Below are 13,185 nucleotides of genomic sequence, written 5' to 3' on the forward strand. Positions count from 1 at the left end.
CGAATCCACCCTTGAAACGATTGTTCTCCCATATTGTCAATGGCCACGAAATCGGGTTGATCCTCGATCCCGGAAGGAATCGAAATCAGGTAATTCGAAACGGAATTACCGATTTCCTTCCAATGAGATTTCTTCAATGGCCGTGAAAATTCGATTAACGAAAAATGAGGAGGATGGAATGACGTAAAAACGTAAAAGGTTTTTAAAATATTCTGAAAAAAATCCACTAGAGATCGTTACATCCCTATTCTTGGTGTTACAAGCGGATCAAAGTTGGCCATCTGGCGACAAAAACATGGGGCGCAACGTTAATTAAAGCTCCATCCCAGAGTAGAACGCTCGCCATTTAATTAATAAACCGTAATTACGCACAATTGTCTGCGACCGAGTTCTATCTATCCTTTCTCTCTCGATGGGAGGAAAGGAAATGGAGGATTCACACGCGGTGTGCTCGACGGTGTGAACTTGATAAAAAAAAAAAAAAAAAAAAAGAAAAAAAGGGGCGATAATTTATTCCGTTTGTCGGTTCGTGATAATCACCGAGCTAAGTAAATAAAAGTGTAACGTTCGAGTTGCACCGTTGAAAGCCTAACCCAGTCGTGGAATCGTTTGCTAAATGTTTGAACAAATCTATTATTCCCAATCAATTGGATTCAATTGTGTTCCAGCGATGGATATGTAAGGTTTCAGTTATCGCAAGATTCAGAGCGTTACTTTTTTTTTAATAAGCGATCGTAGATCGATTCGATTTTTTGTTCTAATTTAATATGCATAATTGAATTTATGGTCGAGTATTTTCTTCTTTTTTTTTCAGAGAGAAAGAAAGAAAGAGAGAGAGAAACAAGTAAGAGGAAAATTTTTGTATTGAAATTCTTTGAATTCGATTTAATTTAATTTTATTCAATTTAATTGAATTTAATTTAATCAGTTTACTACTTACTTTTTTTTTATTACGGTCATTGTAAAAGAAAAGAAATTTATATACGAATACGAAGAGAGAGAGTTATGAATCAGGGTCGAGTGAAAAAAAAAAATAAAAATTTTCAATTAGTTATGGGAAAGGAGGAAGAGCAGTAATTTTTAATTGCATTACATTTCGAGAAAACGGGGAAGAAAGGAAAAAGAAGTTTACAATCCCATACATTTATAATAGCTGGAACTTTTATTTCCTCGAAAGTATAATAAAATTTCAGTTGAATATAGGAAACATTGTGTTTCGTGGGTGTATCGTAAGCGCAGGGATTAAAAATAAAAATTTCAATTAGTTATGAAGGAGCAGCATAATTTTTGACGATTATCTTCTTCTTCTTCTTCTTGTTTCACGGGAAAAAGAAGAAAAGAAGTTTATGATGTCTTTGAATCTAATTTATTACTTCATCTCTCTCCTCTAATATAAATAATAAGAAAAAAAGAAGAGAATAAAATTTCCATCCCAACATTTATTCGTAGAAATATTTAATTTCCGTTTTACAAAAAGTTAAAGTTGTAAGTGAGTGAGAAGTTTTAAACAGATTTCCCTCTTTTCGTGCTAATATGAATTTGAATTAAAACTGTTTAGATCCATCGCTGAAATTATTCGATGAAATTCTATTTGTACAGAAACATACTCGTGAAATTAAACTATAAATTTATCATATTAACTTATTAAATTTATCGTGAGCATAATAAAAAAAAAGATCACGAATATTTTTCTTTTAACTATTTACATTTCCTGTATATTCGAATTCTAAAATAATGTCAATCAATTATTTATATTATTTAAATCAAACGATTTTCGCGATAATGTCATTCGTGTAAGAAGTTGTCTTGAGATGAAGAAAATCGAAAATATTCATTTTACGATGTTATTATTCTGATTGTATAAATAATGCTGACGACGTTGTATTCGTATCGAATACGTAAGATGCGTGACGCTAAAATTCTAAATTACAACGGCGTTATATAGTCCATAATACAAGCAATAAAGTTAGGGCGTGAATACATTTGAGAAGGAAAACTCTCAAGAGTACTGTTCACGAGTGGACACTGCAACGAACATCGAGAGCGATGTTGTTTCACAATAAATTTCACTCTCGAACAGTCGCTTCCAAATTGCAATTTCCACTTATGAAAATTACTTTCGAGTTCGAAACTTTCGAAAGTTTTAAATCCATTCGCTTTTTAATTCAATTAACCACGTATTACATATACAATACCTTATGAGAAACACGCTAACCATTGGTCTCCACAAAGTGTCTTTTAAGAACCATTATCACATTTAATCAATGATTCTTACCACTACGTTGTACATAATTTTTCAAATTTCATATAAAAAAATGAACGATAAGAATGAAACGATAAATTATAGAGAGTTTAAGGAAACGAAAAAAAAAAAAAAGGAAAATCTCCAACAACATATTCTCAGTTTCGTTCGACACGAACGAAAACTGCATCAATCAATAAATGTACGTCATTTGCATGATCGATAAGCGCACGTCATTTCACTTAAAAGGTAAAATAGTTATATCTAGTATACCATCTGATTAAAAGAAGGGCCTTTATTTAGAGGATTTCGGAGTAATTCTACCGTAATCCCTACACGTTCGCTCATTGTCTTTCGCAGAATGGCCGCTACAATTACGCTGGCCAATGGCCGAGGGGGGGAGAAATTGCTTCCTTGGAGCTGACACAGAACGCACAGTTTCGATGACCGAGGCTCGAAATGGCAAATTATTTCACACCGAGTTAATTAATGGCGAGCATCGAAATTTCGTTGGTGCTACAACCCTATAGGCGGCCTATAACCCGCATAAAATTGCGTTCAAACGTTCCACACAGTCGTAATGGATTCCCTAAATTGAAAATTGAAAATCATTGCATCGTTAAAAAAACGAGTTTTCGTGCACTGGATCCATTAAAAAGGAAAATCCTAATATTTACGTATTATGAGAAAATTATATATGATAATGACAGAAAACTACCCTCCATGATGTAAGATTTAAAAATTAAAGAAATATCTTTAGACTCGAAAGAGGGAAAATTATTTTGGATAAAAAATATCAAACTTTGTCAGAAGTGGAAACCAACTGTGTATGAATGGCCAATCTGTTATTAAACAGTCTGCACATATGCTTCGATTCGTTCCATCGCATTTTTTTGATCAGTTTTAGCTACGATAAGATTCCTACACCATGCCAGGAAAGTGAATCACCGAGTAAAGCGTGCCAAAAATTCCTGTATAATAATAAGAAAAGACGCTCCGCGGAGGAAAAAATATGGCCACGCGCGTCGCATATATTTTGGTCCTCTCTACTTACACTCGGTACAGTAGAATAAGTATGCGACAAATCTGCCAAACCGTGTTAAAATCGGAAAGAGAAGAGATCCTTTGAGATTTTTTTCCCTTTACTTTAACTTTTCTTTTCGATCATTTTTATACGAAGATTTATGAGATTATTATTCCATAAAACAATGATTAAAAGCATTTAAAACGAGATGTTTTGTGGAAAAATTTTCCGATTCTTGTTACTGATCTTTGATTAGGAGAAGAGTGTTCAATTCATTCAATCAATAATTATCGACTTCTTTAAACTCTGTTGTTCTTTGTACCTCGAATCTTCGATTTTACACGCATATTTTTTTATTTTCGTAGACTCTTTGACCAAGTTTTCTTGTCTTTCCTTACGAGTTAAATTTAAAATTAAATTGATCATTTTCACGAACAAGTACTCTTAACTCGAAAATCTATTTTATAATCTTTATTAGTTTTAATGTAAATAGATTCTTTCTCTCATTAGTTGAAATAAAGTTGAGTTAAAGAAATATATTAATAAAATATCTCACCAAAGAGTTTTAAACGAGCAACTCTTGAAAGTGAATGAGCCAAGTTGTAAGGAGAAATATTAGAGAAATATGAAGATAAAGATATATATTATAAGAAAATAGGATACGGTTATTGCGTTGAATTTTTTATACGTAATACAGTTATTTGTATGTAATCATGCAATAAGATATGCAAAAATTTGAATTTGATTCCGAGGATACGAAATGACAAGTGATGTATATTTCTTTTTTTTTTTTTTTTTTTTTACGTACTCTGTATTTACGACAATTCCGTTTCATCTTTGATAGGCTAGCTATATTTCAGCTATATTTCCTTCTTTTTATCGAACCTCTTCTTTCGTAAGAAGAGCGATCGTTGATATCAAACGCGGAATAGCCTCCTTTTTATTATGCATAGTGTTCCTCATATATACCGAGATGAAGATTTATGAATATATCAAAATCAGTGGCGCACGCAATGATGAGTTTTTAAAAATATATTTACGCGAAGTGGATATAACGTAATTTTTTTTAAAAAGATTTCGTAGTTTGTACATTATAAATTTTTCTCAGAGCTCAATATGGTTGAGCAATATCGATTGTCCAATCTGCATAAATATTGCATTATTCCCTTTGAGAAAATATATTATTTCTTTATATACTGACGTACGTTACTGTCGTAAATGTCGCCTTTATTTCATGAATTTATTAAATTTATTTTTATTCTCTGTTCCAATCCATCTATCATTCTGTTTGCATAAAAATTGTACATTCTGTATCTTGTGTACAATATATATGAATAAAAATTTTAACAAAACTTTCTACATCTATCGGGACAAAGAAAAAAATATCTCTTAATATTACAAAGTGTTTATCAAACGCGTACCATTCTGCAGCCCCAATAGACGTTCGAAGGAAGAAGCGAGAAAGAGGAAAAATTCAAACGAATAATTAATTTCATATTCATTAATAATTTTTTTAAATTTAAAATTATAATTTCATTTCTTTCATAAAAATATTAAAATATTCAATTTATTAATATTACACGGTGTAAATTTTTTTTCAATTAGATTAAAATTTTTCTCAAATAAAACTATTGTTACTACTTTTATTTCTTCAAACTTTTTTCTTTTCCTCGATCGACGTAGAAAGATTTACTAAAAATCTTGAAATTTATTATAATTACTTGGATTGCTTTATTCTTATTATTCATTTTTATTTCTCTTTTCCGTGCAATGGATATCTCCAGAATGGTAGTCCGCCTTTTTAGTTGCCTATATGTACATCAGGTAATCAAAAAAGTTTTTTATGGCGGAGAAGGAAGATATATAACAAACGTAAAAAACTTTTTCCATTCCATTTAAGAAAATGTGCACCGTTTTACGTACGAATCATTCAATTTTTCTCCAAATCATCAATCTTCATATTCCTTACATTAAGATAATATTTATACTATTTCAATTTCACAAATTCCAAACTCACATCGAATATTTCAAACACTTTTACTTAATCAAATGATCTTAAGATTGTTATTCGTGTCAATTCAACATTAAAAAATTTATAATAAAAATAAAAATTGAACAAGTCGTCGTATGAGCGTGCTCATAAAACGTTTCAACTCATTTTCCCCCATTCGAACAATGACAAGAAGACGTAGACAAAATCTTTCAAACTGCCAAATTTACCCAAAATTTGACATTCTACCGACTTGATGTATAATAAAAAATTCGAAATTCGCCTATCTATCAGAATTCCCCTTACAAAATACGTGATATTCTCACTAGCATCCCTATTAATTTCCCTCGTATTTCTATCTAACGTCTTTCATTTTCTCCCATTCGAACAATGACAAGAAGACGTAGACAAAATTTCAAATTGCAAAATTTACCCAAAATTTGACATTCCATCTTTCGACGTATATAATAAAAAAATCGCCTATCTATCAGAATTCTTCAGATTGTACCGAGAATTCCCCTTACAAAATACGTGATATTCTCACTAGCATCCCTATTAATTTCCCTCTTTCATTTTCTCCCATTTGAATAATGGCAAGAAGACGTAGACAAAATTTCAAACTACCAAATTTATCAAAAATTTGACATTCCACCGACTTGATGTATAATAAAAAAAATCGCCTATCTATCAGAATTCTTCAGATTGTACCGAGAATTCCCCTTACAAAATACGTGATATTCTCATTAGCATCCCTATTAATTTTCCTCGTATTTTTATCTAACGTCTTTCATTTTCTCCCATTCGAATAATGGCAAGAAGACGTAGACAAAATTTCAAACTACCAAATTTATCAAAAATTTGACATTCCACCGACTTGATGTATAATAAAAAAAATCGCCTATCTATCAGAATTCTTCAGATTGTACCGAGAATTCCCCTTACAAAATACGTGATATTCTCATTAGCATCCCTATTAATTTTCCTCGTATTTTTATCTAACGTCTTTCATTTTCTCCCATTCGAACAATGGGAAAAAGACGTAGACAAAATCTTTCAAACTGCCAAATTTACCCAAAATTTGACATTCCATCGATTCGACGTGTAATAAAAAAAATCGCCTATCTATCAGAATTCTTCAGATTGTACCGAGAATTCCCCTTACAAAATACGTGATATTCTCACTAGCATCCCTATTAATTTCCCTTGTATTTCTATCTAACGTCTTTCATTTTCTCCCATTCGAACAATGGGAAGAAAACGTAGACAAAATCTTTCAAACTGCCAAATTTACCCAAAATTTGACATTCCATCGATTCGACGTGTAATAAAAAAAATCGCCTATTTATCAGAATTCTTCAGATTGTACCGAGAATTCCCCTTACAAAATACGTGATATTCTCACTAGCATCCCTATTAATTTCCCTCGTATTTCTATCTAATGTCTTTCATTTTCTCCCATTCGAACAATGACAAGAAGACGTAGACAAAATCTTTCAAATTGCCAAATTTACCCAAAATTCCATCTTTCGACGTATATAATAAAAAAATCGTCTATTTATCAGAATTCTTCAGATTCCCCTTACAAAATACGTGATATTCTCACTAGCATCCCTATTAATTTCCCTCGTATTTCTATCTAATGTCTTTCGACAGCGTTCATTTCCCGCGGAGCGTAAAAAGAGGTATGGCACGGCCGATAAGATTTCGATGGGGAGAGAGAGAGAGAGAAAGATGTGCCACCCACGAGAGAGACAAGCTGGCTTTGCCCGATGCTGCTCAAGACGGTTGGAACAGGGCCAAAGATTATCCCTGGCATCGTTCCTTCTCCCTCGAGGAACTTCATAACCGGAACGGGCTCCTCCCCCATTCAAATCTTTTTTTTCGAATCCTTTCCCAAACCCAACGATCCCAACGATTTTCTCTCGATGGATCGATTTCATTCGGGGGGATATAAATAATCGAACGCCAGCTTCGAACGGAATGAATGATTCATAACCGCGTCCCCGGACTTGGAATTTCAATCTGTTCTCTGCGGTCAGAAATCCCTCCCCCTCTCCACCCTGGGGGAGATCGGCGGTTTGCGAGACCGGACCACCACGTTTGGTTGGCCATCGGGACGGATTTCGACCTCTGGAGAAAGAGTGTTTTATCGTGTAATTGTTTTCCATGCAAGATTCTTCGGGTTATATAAGAAGAGGAAGGGTTGAGAATCGAAAGGGTAAATCCAGGAAATGTTGGAACGAAGAAACGTGTCGAAAGATTGTCCTTCTTTTAAAATAACGAGTTTTACACGACTTTTTATCATTATTTTTCATTAATAGAAGTAACAATAAAGTTTAAGATATTAATCTACAAATTTCTGTATTTTTGTGTCAAAATATTTAATGTTTGTATTTTAATCAGAATTAGTTTCTCGTCCTATTCTTAAAGAAAGAAGAAGAGGAAGAAGAAGAAGAAGAGAAAGAATAATTGTCTGGGCGGAATGAGTTTTGCTCAACTTTGCAAAGTTAGTTTGACGTCTGCGTTATAACCCCGTTTCCTTTAAATACAAAATACCGTTATACATAACTCGAGCTCATAGCTCATTGCACGATATTCCGTTTCCAGACGCATCCGACCAAAAATTATTCATACCCGCGATATCACGACATCATCCATGTTTCCTGCCCCATATTGCACAATCGTTCCCGCGCGAATTTTCCCCTAGTTCTCTTATAGGGTTGTACACGTTATAACACGTTCCATTTTAACTCGATCCTCTTAAACGTCAAGCTTATCGTTAACGAGACTGAGAGAGAGATAGAAAAAAAGAGAAAGCAAAATAATAATTTTAAAAATCATCGTGTTCAAAAGAACGTAACCCCTTCCCTTTCTAAAAAAGAAACTCCAATATAGATTGAAAAAAAACTCGAAGAATAGATATCTCAAACAATAATTTGCCTCTTCGAATCAAATTAAAATCATCATGTTCAAAAGAATGTAACCTCTTCCCCTTCTGTTCTAAAAAGAAACTCCAATAATAGATTGAAAAAAATCTCGAAGAATAGATATCTCAAACAATAACAATATTTGCCTCTTCGAATCAAATCAAACGTTTTCCTCTGACATCTTTTTCCTTTTTTTTTTCCTCCAATTACAGAGATACTCTACAAGAAAATAGAGTTACACAGACGCGTTACACTTGTACAAAGAACAGAAAGCGAAAAATAAAAAATATAATCGAATTATCGAATTAACGTGTTCGGCAAAGGTGGTTTAATTGGAGAAACGTAAACGACGTTACGTAGGAACGATGGCCCGAAAAAGGTTGACGAATCGAAATAAAAAGGGGAATCGATACGACACGGGAAACGACGCGTGTTCGCAAACTATGGACGGATTTATGGGGCGGGAAATGGAAGCCGCGAGAGCCAAATGATAATAGGAATCGAGCGAATTTAACGTGCATCCGGTTGTAGCAGCAGCTGCCGCTAAAGTGGCACGCACGAGTGGTAGTTAGGGGGTCGAAGGTCGAGGAGGGTGGTTGGAAGCTTCTTGCTCCACCCAACGTTGGGTGACGCGTCAAGTGGTGGCTGTATAATCGCGCAAGATGACTCGATAAATTTTCTTTATGCCACAGAGAGAGGCTCCATCGGTTATGTAATTTGGAATTTCATTGGCGTATTAAAACGAGGGGAGGGAGGAGGTTGAGTGCCTGGCTGGCCACCGCTATTAATTCTTCTCCAAAGCGTTTCTGGGGCCGTTTTATTGCCAGTCCACGAAGGGGGAGGAGGGAGAGGGAGTTATTATTCGCGTTTCAGAATTTCATGGGTGACGCAACTGGAAAAGTTCTCCACGGAGGTTAATAGCTTCGACAATATTCAAAAAATGATGTTCAAGTGGAATGTTATATATCGACGATAAATAATCGGCTATAAGGGGTGGGTAATTTAGCTTAGCTTAGTTCAATGATGATCCTGTTTATTCCTGTGCTTAAACGCGCGCATCGATGCGTTTTCGGATATAATGGTATGCGTATAATATCCGCGTGTATTTGTTCCCCTTAATGGAGCGTAATAATGGTTAACAGTTATATTGCGGTTCGATATATATATTTGTATATCTCTGAGTCGTTGTAGACCTTCTCCCCGGAAGTAAAAACGTTTCCTCGAAAAGATATAAAGGGGGTTGATAAAGGATCTTGGTGGAGGATATTAAAAAGTAAATAAATAAATAAAATGGGAGGCGAAGTTGGGAGAGAAAAAATATGCTAGGTTGGAGAAAGTAATAAAAATAATTTTTAATAAAAATTCGTGTTCATTTATTTATTTATTTTTTTTTTCGTAAATTTTTTTAATAACCTTTTAATATTCGCCGCGATAAGATCAGTTTTATTTATTGTTATTTGTTACCACCTCGTATATATATATATATATATATAGGTGGGCAAAAATGAATAAACGTGGAAAAATTTTGATAAAAAAATAATCCGATTAATCCGAGGCATAGAAATCAATTTGCTCTCTCGCAGAGATTATATTTGCATCGCATATTGCGCCCAACGTTTCAATAAATCCCATTCTAATCTTCCCGTGTTTGTAATTTGTTTACTGATAATAATAATAAATTGAGATATCACGAATAATAAAATCGATGATAACACGTTCGTATCGATAACATCGAAACGTTTTTCATTTTTGCAATATAACGGCGGAGGAGGGCTTCTTGATAATATCCCGGAGCGGATAAAGTCGAACGATGAAATTGAATATATACACTCGAACTTTTCCCCGTGTATACGTGCTTAATAAAAAATTCAACCGCCTATGGAGGAGAAGTCGATAATGTTGACAGTGATTTATCGACCGGCACGTCTTTATACGTGTATATCGCGCTCGGTTCGCGTCGCGGCGGGAAACTCGATAAATCTTGGTTTAAAAATTTTATTTCACGCCTTCGCTCCGCAACTCGCGATATAAATTCGATAAGCGATTATCGGTGTATTCAAACGGACGATCGATCGCGAGTATCATCCCCGCATCATTTCTTTTCCCACGTGTATCGATCGATAACGCCATTGCACGCCAATGACTCGCGTAATATACCTCTATAATATTACACGTGTAAATACCCGTTTTACGTTTAAATACCCGTCGACTTATTCTTATTATCCGAGAACGGTCTCGCGACGAAAATGGGAATCGAATCGAATCGAAAACGAAACGGAGGGAGGAGAAAGAGGGAAAAGAGAGTAAATCCCCAAGAGGGATACGACACGCGTGAATGAACAGCCTCGATTTTCCAAGGCGTTCGAGTAATCATTTCTCGAAGCGAATTCAGACGTGGAATGATTAATGGCGCGGGTGTATACCCCGAACAGGGCGCTGGATGATGTATTCAAAGACAAATATCGTCCATTTGCGGAAGTTTTGTTCCACGTCCTCCCTCGACGCGGGCGGGGATAGATCTCTCTCGAAACGGTGAAAATAACAAACGGCGGGAATAACGACGATAATCTTTTGTTGTTCCGCCAGCTCTGACCGACAACTCGATCGATTCGACTAATGGATAATCGGTTTTCAGGTCGACGTCGTTCAGCTCGGTGGATATCCCATCGGTGGAAACCGGCCGTGTTTGCTCGCCTCGTGTACACGCCTCGGAACGAAACACCCCGATAACTGTTTTAATCGGTCGCTCGATAAACGATCCCGTCCCGAGAACTTTTGCAAATCGTCTCGATAACGATCGAGAAAGTTTAACGGCGGTGAAGCGAAAGGAACGATTCTGATAATTGCGGAAGCAGGGTCAAGTTTTTTTATTTTTACTTTTCTTTCTTTTTTTCTTTTTGTAAAAGAAGGAAAAGTTTCGAAGTTATGAATTCGAAGAAGAGATAATAAATTACACGGAGGAGGTGACGGCGAAAGTTTATTTTTGGAAAAGTTTCGAACGCGTGAGATATTGCTGAAACGTTCAAGATTGATGCGGGGGTTGTTGAAATTATGCGACATAGTTGCGAACGTTTAAAATTACTTCGCGATATTATGAACAGGATGGGAATATATACAAAAATCGACAATATCGAAAATATAATAAGATGTTAATTAATTTCCACGATGCATCGATAGATCTGGATTCTTCATCGATCGGATTTATTTATCGTTCCGATAAGTTGAAACAACGATATTGCAATTATTTATCGATAACTTTTAAAGAAATGTGATAAAAATGTCATATTTATCGAACGATTATTCCTTTATCTCATCACACGAGCTATCGATGAACAATCAAATTCTTGATTCCTATTTATCGTGATTTTAAAAAATGTAGTAATTATTTTAAAATAAACTTTGTAAATTATAATCGTGTTGAAGCATAAATGAAATACGAAGCAAGATAAAAAAATCTCTCGAAATCCTGTACGAATACTAATATTTATTACTCGACATCGCCGCCAATTTTCATGTAAATCCGAGGACAGATCTCAGACTCGGTTGTTTGCCTATCGTTACGAATGGTTTCGAAAAAAAAAAAAAAAGAAAAGAAATCAGGGAAACAGCTATTCTCCAGTACACAAACAAGGAAACAAAAGGGATTTGATTACGAAGAAATTTGATCAACGATTCTGATCAAATGGGTACGAACGATCAACGAGGCGATCGACTGGGGACGATCCCATTTCGATCGCGATTACCCGGGCCAATTATCCGTCCCAACGATCGGCTGGTCGACTTCCGTGCAAGAAGAACTAGGTCGGCCAGGTTGGATGATTGGACGGAAAGTTTCGAGAGAATCCTCGGCTTTCGTATCCTCTATTTCGGGATAAGCGCGTGCCAGCTGGTTAACACTTTATCTACTAATAACCAGCAACGAATTAATTTCCACGGCTAATTATTAAATTCCGCGTTTTCACTCTATCTCGACGAGCCTCGGCAAAATTAGGCGGACCGTGTCTCTAATAACGCGTCTACTCGTTCACGAACATACGAAGTATTCCAAATTCTTCGAATTTATCATTGACACATCTTAAGTTGGAATCTTAAACTTCCTCCCCTTTCGAGAATCCGATACACTTTCAACTTTAAACGAACCTCTCTACGCACATCTCTAATTAGTTACTGAAATTTCGCAGTGGATCCAGAAATCGATCACACGGATACTACAGAGAGGTAATAATTTTTATCGAAACTCGATACTGTATACGATACCTGAACACGGCCCATCGGTGGCGACACCACCAGGAATATTCTCATGGTGGCCTTGAGAAAGTCATCTTGGTTGCGGTTGGTCTCGTGGAGCGCGGAGATGCTCGCGCTGCTCTGCCCGGTCTTCCGCCGCACCTTGCGCCTTATGCTCCCCACTAACCTTCGCCAATCCTGTCCGGGACCGGTTGCGCCACTACCGGATGCGCCCCCGGTACCGCCACCACCCCCGCCCCCGTGGGTGGGCGCATCCTGCCCCTCCGACGACCTCGACGGGCTCTGGTCCCGACTCGACCGCCGGCTCAGCACGCCACCGACACGACCGCCCGCAGCGGCGGCCGACGCGGACACCGTGCCCCTCGCGCCGCCACCACCTCCACCTCCACCACCTCCACCTCCACCACCTCCACCGCCGCCGCCGCCGCCGCCACCAGCGCCACCAGGCCCCGCCACCTGCTGCGAGTCGCCCGGGCAACCGTTCACGGCCAACCCCTCCACCGGCCCCGCACCGCTGGGCCCGCTTCCCCCACCCTCGCCGAACGAACCAATCGCGTACCGTCCAATTCCGCTGCTCACGCTCAACCTGCGCACCAGCTCGCGGAGGCTACTGCTGCTCCTCTGCCCCCTCCCCCCTCCTCCCACCTCCTCCTCCTCCTCCGCCGCCGCCGCCTCCTCCTCCTTCTCGGGCCCCCCCCTCTCCACCGGCGGTCCCTGGCCAGAGAGTTGGCCAGAGATGAAGTAGAGGGCCTCC

At 37.2% G+C, this 13,185-nt stretch overlaps 1 protein-coding gene across 12 annotated transcripts in view; it reads right to left on the reverse strand.

The window, feature by feature from the left end:
- Positions 1-13,185, reverse strand: part of LOC408963 (pleckstrin homology domain-containing family G member 5) — an 85,366-nt gene that overhangs the window by 37,610 nt on the left and 34,571 nt on the right. The window contains exon 1 of one of the 12 annotated variants that reach the window (XR_001703925.2): positions 12,441-13,090. The exons of the other annotated variants lie outside the window; for them this stretch is intronic. The gene's annotated coding sequence lies outside the window, so the exon portion shown is untranslated. Of the gene's footprint in view, positions 1-12,440; positions 13,091-13,185 lie in introns of those variants that run through there. 12 annotated transcript variants of the gene reach the window in all.

This window comes from Apis mellifera, linkage group LG8 (genome assembly GCF_003254395.2).
Source record: "Apis mellifera strain DH4 linkage group LG8, Amel_HAv3.1, whole genome shotgun sequence".
NCBI lineage: Eukaryota > Metazoa > Arthropoda > Insecta > Hymenoptera > Apidae > Apis > Apis mellifera.